The sequence below is a fragment of the Anser brachyrhynchus genome, assembly GCF_964034855.1.
Source record: "Anser brachyrhynchus genome assembly, chromosome: 3".
In the NCBI taxonomy this organism is placed as follows: Eukaryota; Metazoa; Chordata; class Aves; order Anseriformes; family Anatidae; genus Anser; species Anser brachyrhynchus.
In genome coordinates, this window is record NC_137696.1 from 104,626,427 (window position 1) to 104,642,104 (window position 15,678).

The 15,678-nt window shown below is 36.7% G+C and overlaps 1 protein-coding gene across 1 annotated transcript in view; it reads right to left on the minus strand.

The window, feature by feature from the left end:
* DLGAP2 (DLG associated protein 2) overlaps positions 1–15,678 on the minus strand; it is a 463,115-nt gene that overhangs the window by 152,909 nt on the left and 294,528 nt on the right. The window lies entirely within an intron of this gene.

Sequence of the window (15,678 nt, forward strand, 5' to 3'; positions counted from 1 at the left end):
CCAGGCAGGTTGTGTGTGCCTGTCAAATAAAAAAAATAGTAAATATCCTTCTTCTGCAAAAATTGATGAAGTGGTAACAACCAGGGCTGTAAAAAAGCCATCTCCATATTAACTGGCAGTGCTAGGTCTTTCATTAAAATCAAACACTCACATACAAGTCACTGATCTTGACAGATAAGTCTAACACTATCATAATCAAAATTTCTGGTTATATGAATCACAACTATGTTAAGTCAGAGGTAGAGTAAACTATGGAAAAACTCTAGCCATTATATCTCTGATCCTTAGGGTCATTATGGAGTTGGACTTGATGATCCTTATGGGTCCCTTCCAACTCAGGATATTCTATGATTCTATGATTACCAGTGCTGAGATCAGAATTAGGAAAGAGTTCTAGAACTATCCAAAACTGAAAAGATGTCAAAAGAAAAATTTACATTCAACATCACGTTGATTTGGAAATAGTAAGGACAGTGCATGACTTGTTAACTTTGACTAGTGTCAGTTAATAATTTCAGAAGAAGCAGCCTATACAGTGTTGTGATTTATTCTCGTCAAAAATCTTGTAACAGCAATGAAAACCTGACTCATGATCTATGCAATACATTAAACATATGCAGATTTTGTTGGTTTGCATTGACTTGTCTTTAACATCTATTCTCCTTAGCATAGCCTTAGTAATTCACAGATGAGACTGTTAATTACAAAAGAAGTAAAAAACTCAACATTTTAAATAAATGTTATCATTACAAATTAAAAAAAATATTTTGAGTTAATACTGATTTGGGGAAAATAATATTTAAGAAAGCAATTTAATTAAAAAAATAAAAAACATTTTAGAACTACAATATAGAATTATTATTTTAAAATTTACCTTCAATTTTAATTTAAGGTAAATTAAATTTTTAATAATAGTGTGTGCAGTCTTAAAAGTTGTTGCATAAACTTACAACTAAAATTCATTAAGATGCATTACTTCATTACTTAATTGATCATTGAGGATCATAGTGGTCATGATTCACATTGTGTCCTGGAAAACAGATACATACCATAGAATAATATGTACTGACATGAACTGCTTATTTTGTAAAATATTCTTGTCATAACCTTCAGCTGCTTCAGGTTGGCCTAAACATAGGACTAAGGAGTAGAATTGGAAAGTATGTAATCACAGTTAATTAGAAACATCGTCACTGCAGTATTTCATACTTGTCTATTTTAAGCAGCTACCACCTGAAAATTTCCAAGCAGTTCAGAAACTGTAAGATAAACTACTTTTAGTTTAGCTGTGAAAAAGCTATGTTTTGAACAGGTTATGAATATGAGAAAATTAAAGGAAAAACATAAGTGAGGAGGTAAAGATCACAAGAAGTGAAGCTTTAACTTGTGATTGTTAGACTTCTGTTCCAAACTTAAGACAATTCTTTTTATTTCCTGACAGCATTAGAGAGAAAATAGCCAACAGTTTTTCTCAGAAACGTAGGATCTACTGCAAAATTAGAACAAGACATTTTTTAATAGTAACTACAATGGAAAGCTCAATAGCTATGCACAGGACTTCATAGATCTGTCAGAATCTATAAAAACACCACATTTTGGCAGATTAATGTCAAATTTATGCCTTGAGCCAACATGGTTGTCCTCTTTTCAATTCACAATCTAAATTATCCTCCTTAAGGATTTGCCTATGGCTATAATTCCAATTTAATAACTTTCTTCATATGAGTTCTTGTGGACTATAGAATTAGTTTAAAACATCTGAATATATTTCTTTTAGCAGACTTTAACATTTCATGGGCTTCATTTGACCTGTTTCTCTTAACATTATAAAGTGCTGGGGCTATTTAAGATGTTCTGTAGCATAATAGGTTCACAACAATTTCCAGCAGCATCACAGGCTAAACAGAGAGCAAGAATAGTTGAATGACAGATTAGAAAAATCTCTGCCTTAATATACTGTTTGGGATAATGTGACAAGCCCAATATCATAATTACTGTTGCCCTTGTAGCTCTCAAATAATTATGTTTCAGATTTTTTCTAAGAAGAAATGTTTAATTAAAAAAGAATCAAGGCATGAATTTATGTATTTGTAAATCAGAGATACATTGTGCAGCTCTGCAGTAACTGGTAGCCAGAGTCCAAATCTTTTTTTTTTTATTTTCGTTTCTTCATTTTATTTCCTTTTAATTCTGTTTGGTGGTAATGAATGAAGTATATAATTACTCTGATTCATCCTGTATCCTTAAATGAAGTTTTGTTCCCCAGAGCACTTCAAAACAATAATTAATAAAATATCAAAAAAGAATAAACTAAAAGTACAACTAAAAATTAAACCCTTAACTTGATATTAAACATGATCAAGAATTATAAAAATCTCATAAAGATGAATGTTATAGAAATGGTTAAGAAATGAAGTCATCTGTACCTCTATACCAACAGCTACTTATATAGTTCTTACTGAAAAAATATAGAACAGGGAAGAACCAAAAAAGGAGTCCAAATAAACCTAAAGAGTAAAATAAACCCATATAGCAAAGCACCTGTGTCATATATCTCTCTGAAACTCCTCATTTTAAAGGATGTATATATAGGTCCTTCTAATTCTGAAATTACCTAATTTAAAAAAAAAAAAAAAAGTTAGTGTCCTTTTCATTTGCCTGTTTACCCATATTTAAGACAGAAACTAACAGCTAAAACTGAGGGCACAAAAGTCAGTATTTAATTACTGTCATGAAATCTACACAACTGTCAGGTTCCTGCAAGATTAACCATTTTTGACTGTTTTCCTGTCTCTGTTAATAGAAACCTGAACTCTGGAGCAGGGACATGACACCTTGCTGTGCACATCCCAGGTCAGGTCCCAGTGCACACCCCAATCCCAGGGAAGGTTTGCTTGGTGCCTTCTTGCTCCATCACCCATAAAAGGCTGGCTCCAGAGCAACCCAGCTGGGAAACTCATCAGCTGTGTTGGACCAGGAGCCTGAAAGACCTTGGAAACAGAAAAAAGAAAATCTCAAATTTCAATCAGTTTGAAATATTTTTTTTTTATCTTTCCCTCCCCTGTGCAAAGTCTCATATCAGACTTCTTTTTGGCAGGTTCATCTGGCATGTTCATGCAAAATTTGTTTGCAGGTTCATCTGGCAGCCCGATATTTTGAGCAGCAGGACTATGCACTGTTAAATCCTACTCAAGACTCGAGGCAACAGAGGTGCAGTGTACACACATCTTCCCCTCACTGTTTTCACTTGAGACCAAGAAGTCAAGGGGCAAACATAGAAGTGTAAGAAGAACACTTTCTGTGTAACAGAACTGAAGAATTATGAAGCCAGATAAGACTTATACCAGATGAAGTGTAATAGATGAAAGAAGGCTTATTTCTTCTTTGAGAACCTGTCCTTGAATTTTACAAAACAGGAAGCACAAAGGGAGCTCAACTGTGAATGACTTTTTTGTTTGTTTGTTTACTACCTTATCATGCTCCATCTCCCTGTGGCTTGATGGCTTTCATTTTGTTTTATTTTTTTAATCAAGATTATGTTCAGCCTAAGCAGAAATATTTTGCTCTTTTTGAACTCGATGCAAATCAAAACTAGTGGCACTAAACTTCAGCAGAAAGGTCAGGAAAAAAGTCATGCAGACAGCCTTCAGTTCAATGGGCAGACAACTCCCTGGACAAAATCAAGAAGACAGCTAGCCAAAAGCATCTCTGAAATAATAATTTCTCCAAATTTGTTCTTTTAAGATGTCACCTCTAATCAAATAACTTTGAACTTTGATATTCTGTTATTGATACTCTTAGACTAGGTTCCATTCAATGTTATTTGTTCTAAAACACCCATTCTTCATTAATATTCTATCCAACTTTAAACGTGCTTTGGGCAAAGGTAGAGAAAAAGGATAAACAAGGTAAGGACTCTCTGTGCTTCTGACTGAATGCTACAGAAACTGCAAATAATATGGCTGAGCAGACATTTTCAAATAAGCTTTGATTTCAGACACAAAGCCCCAGTACTGGTATAATGAATGAGATGTCCATTTAACTTCTAGACCTAGCAGATCTCTGAATAGGAAAGTGCACAGTTCAGTAGGCAATTAACTAACCTGTGAAATGATGCTCATTATATGGTCAAAGTGTTACTTCTTCTGGAAAACGAGCAGGTCGCCAACCAACTTCCTTGATCAGATACACCCAGGAATTAGAATGGATATTTTGTGTTCACACTCGATTAGCATTTGAGATCCTCTTTCTCTAAACACTTTCTGCAGGACTGCATGTGCCAAATTCCTACCATAGCTCAAGCTATTATGCAAAGACCTGAGAATACTAATTCCATTTGGCTCTAACTTAAGTCTACCAACAGCGCTGAAGACAACATTATTTTCCTCAGACTATGAAATGACTCTCAGAATCAAAAAAAGAAATATTTTGAAGTTGAATTGTAGCATTACATTGACGACTATGAAGGACTGTTAGAATAAATAACCAGACAAAGTTTTGTTCCTGAAGTGTTTTATGAAACTTCAGGTCTATTTAGATGGATTGCAACAAAATAGTATTTATTATTAAGACAATGAAAACTAAAGTCTGTGGATCATACTAAAGAGTTTTGAAGGTTTAGTTTGGGGTGCTAGTAAGTAAAGAAGAAAACACTCCAGACATATTAAAGAGGAATTAAAATAAACTGCAACAGAGAGGTAGAAGACACATTTTGACTAACTACTGCAGATTCCTAATTCAGCGGACAACCAATTAATACATACATGATTCAGAATATGAATTCACAGGCTCATTCACAGCTAATGTAAAGCAACCAGAAAACTGCTATTAATTTCCCTCTCCAATGTGTTAAAGGTACATTAATAATCTGTTAAGTGAACTAGTACAAGATATTAGGTATAGGGATGTGTATGAACTAGGGCATAATTTAGTGTAGAAATAAGTACCTCAGTACCTTTACAATTTGAAGGGCCTGAGTTCACATCTGAATATGCAAAAGTAACAGACCTGAAACACAACCTTTCTCCTTTAATATCCGTTGTTGCTGCCTCTGTCTACAAGAGGATTGAGCCATTCTCCATCTCACGTAAAGAATTAGGCTATTGTGCAGAAAGGGAATGCGAGATCTGTACTCACACAGACATACTCTGAGTGAGCAGTCCACTCCTAAGGACACTCCCTTGTGAGTCAGGGATGCATCAATTTTACCTTTATATTCACCATAGTTTGTGTACTTATCTGAAGACTTCAATACCAACTACTTAACTTATCCTTCAAGTAAGAAACAGAGTCATCCGAACTGTTTCTTCCTCACTACCCATGAAAAAATGTCATAAGGAAAGCAAATAATTGCTTTGGACAAGCTGCTGCCACCAAAATGTGTTTTAAAGCAAACAAACAGAAGACTGAGAAAATGTGACAACAAAGGACTTGGGTTAGACACACAGCATGGGAGATTCTGCTCTGGGAGGTAAAGATCAGAGGAAGGGTGTAAGGTCATTATAATCTGGTCAGTTTTGTGGCACATTTACCATTTGGATAGAAAACCCTGAAAGCCAGATCTCTCATGGTTCTGCTGTGAAGGCATTATGGGATTAAGACGGAATGTAATTACCTGAGTAGTTCGGTACGAACACTCAGGAAAAGCCTTTGGTTATAGTCGATTGACAGCACCATATTTTCTGATTAGCAGGATCATGAAAATTAGAGTAAGAATACATATTCTTGCATGTTTTGAAGTCTCTGTCATTTTTTTATCCTCCTCCCTAGAGCCCTGCTGGCTATTCGTCCTTCCTCTTCAGATTAATGACCACCCAAAGCTGAGTGCCCCCATAGGCATGAGCAGGTTGGAAAAAGCTGCTAATTTTTTACTCTCATGTGCTGCTTATTCATATAAAGAATGCTTATTTCAGTAAACATTCCCTTCCACTTCTGATCTCTGTCAACCACTTCAAACTGGAGGGAAAACCATTCGTTCCTAGTCTATCAGCTACATTTTGGGATTGACACTGGATTGCTTGACAGAGACAGTCATTGCAACCTGAGCTGTCAGTTCAGAACTGTATCTAAAAGCCTAAAAAGGGGGAGAGAGAAAGGAGGCATTATGTACAAAAAAGAAATGACTTTGCTTCTATACACAGCATTTTCAAAATTTCTACATGAATAGATTCTCTATGGTTCTCATAGGTTTTGAAAAAAAAACACAAAGCTTTTAGGACAGCTGTCAGAAAACCAGTCTTACAGTGTGAGCCTTGAAGAGTACAACATAACTTAGCAAAACAAAAGTTGAAAGGTGCCTTGATTGCTATATATAAAATTTTAGTTGTAGTAGGGGTGTTGAAATTGTGTTTGTACAAAGATATGGAAGATGCAAGGTTTGTAGGTCAGTAACTTCATGAGGCCAGATGGCACAGTCAAAAATGGTGCACAAGCTTCTGTGCACATAGGCTTTTCAACAGGTCACTGCAAATAATCAATTTTTCATAGACACTTATTCAGCAAACATATCTGGGAAAGGGAAACTTTTCAGTCTTACTGACAAAGGCATAGCAAAAGGAAGACTGGCAACTGAAATTAGACAAATGCAACCTTTCCACAACAATGCAATTTCCTAGCACTAAGGGTAATTAAATATTGGAACGGCTTACCAGGGGAGCTGGTGGACTCGCCATTGCTTGGAGCTTTAGGACGAGATTAGATATCATTGTAAAAGAGATGCTTTAATCCAGCTTCTGGAAGTTCTCAACATGCCCATAACACTTGCAGCTCTGCATTAAGACAATGACTATAATCAAATCTCGTACTTTAGGGTTTCAGCTGATCAACTGCAAGGGTTATAAAGAATTTATTTTTCCCTTGACATAAAAAAACAAACTTTTTGGTGTGGCTTATGTCCTGATCTGTCTCTGAAGTAACAGAGATTGCCCACATCTACAGAAAACACGGGGGAAGCTGATGTAGTGGCTAGTGGTGATAGGGAAAGTACTTTTTCTTAGTCCAAGCAGTCATATCCTAATGTGAGCTCACTTTGTTTGAATTTGAAGCCATCTGGATGCAAACCACCTCTGAACTGGGAACTACGTGATCAGGTCAGTGCAGACCAGGTTTAATCTGTGTGCCCAGCTAAGGGCTTGGCATTCATTCCTGCTCAACACTGTGCTAACGCAGCTACGTGACTTTTGGAAAAGAGCCGCTTCATGCTTGGCCACTGCAGAGGACTGGCAGAGGGTCAAATGAAAAACTATTGGCTTACCATACCCTTCGAGGTCTTGTTAATAAATCTTATTGGACTGGCTCAAAGGGAGTGCTTTCCCCAAGGTGAGATAAATAGAAATCTCAACTGAATTTATTTTGTGTTTGTTCAGCGTGAGATCCAAATCATATGTTAATACTCTAAGATCATCTGGGCATATCTCATCTAATTAACTCCTTGATATTGAAGAAGTGTAATTAACACCTTGATCTCTTTTGTCTCCTGAAAATTAACATGTTTCAGCCTAACTAGTTATAATACTTATGCACAGGTATCAGGATGAATTTAGTGGTCTGTGATTTCCATTATAACTAGACACCTAGGCATCCTTTTTGGTGTTTAATTTAGTTATGTCTGTAACTACACAATCTTCACTATTTTAGCAGAATACTGTCATGACTTAATTATTAAAGGCAAGTAAAGCTGAAGACAAGACAGGACATTCTGCTGCTATTATACTTTTGTGTGAAAAGAGTATGTCTCAAGTCTGTCAAACAAAGCAGAAAATGAGAAATGGTTCTTCTAGTGATTTCCGTGAGTTGCACAGTGGCATGTTCACTCTGTGAGTCTCCAAGTGAAGATCTATTTAAGTCAAATCCGCATTTCCAGGCTTTTATTCTTCACAGCTACCTCTAGTATTCTTCTGCATCCCTTTGTGACAAAGAGTTAGATTCAAAGATATTTCTGTCTGTGCAAGCCAATGGGCCATTTGATGGAGCTGTGCACAGCTACACCTGCAATATAATGCAGGAATATAATTCTCCTATCCTCTAATTCAGGACATTTTCCATATAGAATAAAGACGATTTCTCTTTCCCATAATTCTCTAGTATACATCTTAGTGTAAGGCTCTGTTGTCAGGATTGGTCATTATGTTAGAACTGCTGTATTTCAAAGTAAGAATCTCACACACCATGATAGCACTATCTAGTATCATAAAATACTTATGTAAAAAAAAATAAATAAATAAAAACGAAAGCAGACTCAATTTTAAAAAAGGAGGGGAAAAAAAGAGATGCACTCATGCTGCTCCTCTCAATGTCTCTCTTGGTGACACATGCATATTTGACAGCAGTCATGAAGATCAGATTTATATGTTAAGCAGTACATTATTCCATGAGCATCCTTACTCAAACCAAACCAGACTACTCAGAATAATAGTCTCCTCATCTGGGATGAAAATGGCAAAATCTGCACTTACAGAGTTCAGATTTCTCAAACAGACTTCACTTGGTCTGTTGCTGTATTTGAGTACAAATAGCCCTCACAGACTGTACTGAGATCTGGTCCACACTGCAAACAAATGTCATGATGAACTTCTAATTTTATTTTTTTTTGGATCATTTGTTCTACTGAGATTCTTACAGCATACCCAATGCCCACAATGCAGAAACATTTGGAAAACCTCAGATACAGCTACTGTCCTGTTATTTTTATAGACTACTGTTTAAAGGGCAACTGAAGGAGGAATATCATATTATGCAGTAGACAAATTAGAAGCTAATTATATAATAAAGACCAATAATTTTGTAATGACAAATATCTTCACAAATTTTGTTTTGAAAACTCATTGGAAAAAGAAAATTATGCTTTAGTTTTTACTACCTATTCATTTCAAGGAAATTCAAGAGAGAATTTTGAGTACAGAAAGCATCTGCATGTTTGCAAAACATGAGACTTATCACAAAGAGCGCTCATTTATGTTCTTCCTGTCCACAACTTTGACTCAAGTAACACAGAAGTTCACATGATCACTAAGCATCAAATTCTCCTTTCCTGTATTTCTGCTGAAAAATTCCAAACTCAAAATTTTTGAAATTTTTAAGTCATTATAGGTGCAAGAATCTAAAGTTTTTAATTAACTGAGTGGACTGTTTTTAAAGTTAATTTCCACACAGCATAAAAAAATGGATGTGTACAGTAGAATTAAGAGAATAAACATAATTGCATTATCCTCTGTTCTTGATTCTCTACTGAAAATGATGCTCTTACTGTTCAAAACCTGTTTCCTATACATTTCTAGTAAAAGAACTTGAAAGTGTCTTATAATTCTTGAATCTTAGCTTTGCTTAGCCATTATAGGGTGTTTTTTATTCTTCCTTACAGAATCACATGCCAGTTTGAATAAATTTATAAAATTTTCATTGGAATTTGATATTTTGTATCATTGCTTTTACCCCCTTAGTTGGTTTAAGATTAAAGATACTACAGTTAACAGGTAGTTAAAGCAGGTTTTCAACTCTAATTTTAAAACTAGTACATGTAATATCTCTCTTCTACATTTATCTGAAATTAAAAAACAACTATCAAGACAATTTTGACATAACAAAATGCTGTAAGAATCACACCAATTAAATTTTAATCCCCCCAAATAAACTGAATAAACTCATTTTAAAACATGACATTAACATAATCTAATCTAACTGTCCACGTTACCTGGAAATGCATGCCCTGTTAGAGAATCCAAATCTGAAATTAAAACAATGAAAAAATAATCTTTAATTTAATATTAAAAAAACAAATCCACAATCAAATCTGGCACCAAATATCACATTATCACCAACATCAAATTTGAATCAAATATATGAAAACCAAAAGTAGCACAGTCATCATTAGAATATGGAATTTTCCCTCTCCATAGTTTAGTACAGATGTAAAATAGGAGGTAAAACTGAAAGTCCTGAACATTATGAGAAGCTAATTTACTTTACTATTATAAGACAGACAATGATTTTTGACAATTTTACACTTTTTTAATGAACCTGTTCTTTCAGAAGCTTATATCATGAGTATAAGCACTTGTTCTAAGGTTGTACATATGAGCAATAATTAGAAATCTGCTGAAAGCTCTTTAAATCATACATTTTGAAAGGAAGATTTTCTTTCTTGTCTGTAACAAATAACAAACCTCATTTTGTCTATCCTACTGCTCATTCTTTCAGACTTTTTCCAAAAACTATCCGTTTTAAAAGCAGGAGCATTAAAGAAAAAAGAACTGGAGGCATTCCCACTGACCCAAAAAAACATAAATTAGAACTTCACTAGTTGACCTCACCTGAAGAGAGAGCAGGCAGGCACACCAGTGACACCAGCACAGCTCCTCCCCAGCTCACACTGGGACCAGAACTGCAGCTTTGTAGTGCGCTGCCCCACCTTTTGACATTCCATGATCTTACCAGAGACATATTTAGTAACTTTGAGGAGTTATACTCAGAGATTCACTTTTAAATCTATAGCCAGAACTAAAAGAGTTGTTAGCTCTAATAAGGTACATTCACAATATCAGCTAGGATTGCTATTTCATAACGAAGGTGTAAGACTAATTCTTAGATACATGCATCCAAAGAAACTTTGTTAGGTGGTGTACTTACATGGAAACCAAGCTCTGGAGCCAGGAGCAGTCCACCAATAACCAATTGGCTTACCAAGACAGGATAAAGCATGTGTGACCTTCAGACTCTGCTCCTTCCCATCTCACAAGCAGGATGGGAGAGGGATGCAGTTGCTGGGTTCTCTTGGGAGAGCACAACAGGCAGATCGTGTCTTACCAATCTAACCTAACATATGTATACGTGAGCTCACTTGACTTTTGTAGGAATTGAATGTATCTATAAGCACTGCCTGGAAAAAAGTAGCTGGTCAACCTCTGAATTTTTTTAGAAACTTCTTGTACCATTTTTAAACTGTCATGGTTTGGCTGGAATAGCCAATTTTCTTCATACCAGTTTCTATGATGCTATGTTTGGGATTTTTGATGAAAATAATTGTTTCAGTTGTTGCAGAGCAGTGCTCACACAGACCCAAGGACTTTTCTGCTGCCCTGCCAGCGAGGAGGCTGGGGGTGCACCAGGAGCTGGGAGGGGACACAGCCAGGACAGCTGGGGGAAAGGAGGAGGAAGGGGTGGTGGTGGTGGGGGGGGGGCATTTTATCTTGCCACAAAGAGGAGAGATGGCGCTTGTCTTCCCACAAAACCTTTCTGTGTGATGAGCCCTGCTTTCCTGGGAGTGGCTGACACCTGCCTGCTGATGGGAAGCAGCAAATTAATTCCTTGTGTGGCTTTGCTTGTGCATGTGGCTTTTGCTTTCCCTTGTAAGCTGTCTTTATCGCAACCCATGAGTTCTCACACCTTTACCTTTCCAATTCTCTCTCCCATTCCACCTGGCTCCCCAGGAGAGTGAGCAAGCGGCTGTGTGGTACTGAGTTGTCTGCCAGCATTAAACCAGAATAAACACTAAACCATCTAAAACTAAACCAAAAGATTTTCATTTCTCGTTGGAACAGTCAACAGAATCAAGATTCTTGGTTATTGATTGATTCCACAGAAATCCTGAATTTCTTGTGATACAATTACTGATTCTGAATATCAGTGAGAAAGTATTTACCAGTGAATCCTTTGAGGCAGGAGGGAAGTGTGCTTGGCTTTAATAATTTATAAGCGTTCAAATGAGATAAATTTCCTGAGGGCTGAGAACATGCTCAATGTTGTAAGTGAACATGGGGGAAAAACAACCCAAAATGTGATAAATACACTTTCCAAACTCCAAGATAGTGAACACAATGCACTATCTAACACTCAAGCACGTGGGGTCACAAGCTTTATCATGTCAAACTTTATCCTAACCTAAGATAAAAGAAGAACAAATCTCAGCGCTTTTCCTTCCAGAGCCTGAGATAAAATAATGTTGTGGCCCCATAAAAACACAGATTATGCATAAACGGAGTAAATGGAGCCATGAGGTGATTGCTGTCTGTAAGTACTGAGAATGGATGTGGCCATCACACAAATCTGAGCCATACCAAACAGCCTTTTAATACTTGAATTCCCCAAACTGCTGTCACCGTGCACGTGCTGTGGCTGCACACCCTGCCACGGCATTAATGTGTTTAAAAACGTCTGTTCTATATCATTTTACTCATGCAAGTGCCCCAGTATAAAACGTTAAAAATCTAGGAAAACAAGCATGAAAAAAATATATAGTCTACCTATAGCAGTAGAGCAATATCTACTCAGACACTGGGACTTAAAAGAAAACCAAAAACAACAAAAAGTGGGATTTATTTCTTAAAAGTGAATGAAAATATTGAGACTTGCAGAAGAAATCACTGCAAAAATGTCATTCTGAAAATAATGCAGGTGACAATGTAAATTATTTAAGCGCTTGTCCCAGCATAAAACAGCATTCCTGTATAACACTACACATCAAGCTAAAGATATGAATTGTGGATGTGTTTGATTTCTTACAAGTTAACCAACACAAGGTGAAAATGAGGTAGTTTTTAACCCAAGCACGTGTCCTATGTGAACTGTTAAATAAAATCAGACCTACTTTACTAGCTGAAACCAAGTTTATGGGATATTGAAGTCAAAAATCATGGTCCACATGGCCCATTTCCATCACTGCATTTCACTAAGACTGATATGAGCTGACAAAGCATAGGCAGGCCACGTAAAGTTTCCCATAGAAAGACAAATACAGTGTGCAACATTTCCCTGCTAGACTTCAGTGCACGCAATTACTGCGGTTACAATGGAATCAAACCTTTGCTGTGACTGAAACAATTGGGGCATTCAGTCTCTGCCATAAGATTTCTTCTACTCTTCTACACTCAAAGAATGGGAGAAAAATCAACATTTCCTGTAATTGTTCTGAAGGCTTTGCAGTTTCTTGAACTGATTTTCAATTAAGTCTGGTCAGGTAGAATGCAATTTTCCTCCATTCCATTTATCTAATGAATTGCCCCAATTTTGCATCATCCAATTTTATTTTCATACATAAGATTTTCTAAGCAAAGAGCAGGAATATGAAATGGAAATGGAGAACATGCAAACGAAACACATTTCCATCCCCTTTTTAGGGAAAAATAGGTACCATGTCCTCAGTAGCAATTAGCAATGAATTGCATTCATGCAATCCATACCTGATTCATACTATAAATCATTTATATAAGTAGAAAAAGCAGTGATTTGAAGACAAAGCTGACTTCCAGTTATATTATATAGCATGTTTTTTAAAAAGGGAAAGAGGATGTACTTCTCAGCAGGCTGTATCTTTGGTATGCCACAGTGATTTCATTAGCTCAGGGCAACAGACATTGGAGATGGTACAAGTTTTTCATGCCAATAAGCTAATTGTTTTTTCTCAGCGCTGATTAGCAAAGATGAAGTCCTGTCTATGTTTTGCCTCCAGGGTCCTGTTCCTCCTATTTAAAAACAACATACACTGCACAATCATCCAGCACACAACCTTTGACTTCCACTTGCATGGTACCCTTAGCGCTGTGCTTACAGCAAAATACCAAAGCACAGTGAAGCTGCCTTCTGTGACAACAGTACCATTGACAGGCATCAGGGGAGTATGAACACAAAAGAATTGGGATGGACAGTTTTTAAGTTACAAGGGAAAACATACTTAAGGTACAGAGCACATTTAAGTCACTTAACATCAAAGACTCTCCATGGGATTGTCAGGGAGACGATGAAATACAAACTACATCTGGGAACTGGTACATGCTTATAAAGGTTAGGAGAAGCTCTAAACTATGTTCTTTCAAAAAAAAATCGTCTTATTTCTAAGTGTTTCAGATATATTGCCAGCAGGAACTGAATGACTCTGCTTTGCTAAGCTTCCGCAGTTGGACTCAAACCTTATTTCACTGAAAACCCACAACTGGACAGCAGAACTTGGGAGCCATGGTGGAAGTGCAGAACACACAGACGATGAATACTGCAAAGCTTGCGTCTTCTTTAAACCAGAAGAGAGTTGTGAAGTCCAGCCCCTCATAAAACTGAGGATATGAAGGAGGAAAAATAAACAGGCTGATCACAAAGAAGAAAGCAGAGAGTTGACATGCAGCTGCAGTGGGTAAAGATGTGAGATGGTTTCCATTTATCACAAGTTGCAAGTGTAGCTCTGACAATTAGCTCGGTGAAAAACATTGACATATAATACCTAGTGTTGAATTGGATTGTCAGTTTGGAAGTGTCCAGGTTTAATTTGTCATTACCCAAAACTAAAGCCAGTGGCTGAACTAGAAGTAGATAAGCAGTTCTTTGCATTAGCCTCTAGAGGGGGAAACTTCCCTTCCACTTCAAAATTTATGTGCATTATTCACTACAAAGTTGTTCGCGAAGGTAAAGCAATCCTTATCCAGCCTCCTTGCTCAGACTGGGATCTGCACTGCTTACATTACCTGGCCACTGTGCCCTCAGCCTACTGCAGTAAAACTGTTTTCAGCTCTTGCTTATTTTCATTGATATATTATTGCATTCATTTGCCTTTAATCTTGTTAACAATACAATTATCATTTTAATGTGAACATAACCTTTTCTATGTGTATTTCCCAACGATGAAAAAAGGGATGAGCTTAAAGATTGCACTCAGGAATTCATAATCGTACAGTCACCATTTTACAACACCACTTCTCACTTGCATTGGTTGCTGGAACTGGTTTTTACTGTTGGAGATAATTCAAAGAAAAATACAGGGAAACAGATGAACATATTATTATGAAGATATAGTATAGTGTTAAAAAAAGGCAAAAAATCATTTCTCTGATTCAACCTTTAATCTATTGATTAAAATTTGCATCATATTGAGACAAGTAGACCACACCTACAACATTAACCAAGGTTTATTTTCTTTTCCATGATATCATTAAGAGTGAGGTTCAAGTTTACATTTCCTCAACAGAGGTGTCAACATGTCAGCAAAGTATCTGAGCTTCCATTAGCTTCAATGAAGAAATAGTTGAGATGCAGTCGATTCATTACATTGAAAGCTAGAAATCAGATTTGGTCAGTGGAAGAGTTAGAACAGCTCTGGTCATTGATAAGATCTCTAATAATTCTAAATAGTGAGAGTTCAGACATCTACTTGCATAATCTTTACTGTACTGTAAGTATTTGGAGCTGGATCTCAACATGAGAATATCTTTAAGCATGGATTTCTAAACTAAGACAGACATGAGTACAGTATGTGAATAATTTGGGCATGGAATTCTAGCTGATCTGCTGTTGGTAAATCAAATAGCTGCAGATTTTGAAATAGCTAGTTAAAAAGTCCTGAACAATAAAAAATACTGTTCTGTCAGCCTCCGAAGCAGAAGTCATTTTCTCCAGGTTCTTAAAATCATGGGATAATTATATAGGATGATGCTTGTAGTCTTAAATTTTGCCTTCTAGTTTAATATTGCAGCAAGAACTTTAACAATGGGCACAAACTGAAACACAGCAGATTCTGTCTAAGTATCAGGAACTTTCACTGTACTGGTGACAGAGCCCTGGCACAGGCTGCCCAGAGAGGCTGTGGAGTCTCCTCCTTGGAGATCTTCAAAAGGCACCTGGACATGGGTATGGGCACCCTGCTCTGGGTGGCTCTGCTTGAGCAGGGCTTGGACCAAATGGCCTTCATAGGTCCCTTCCAAA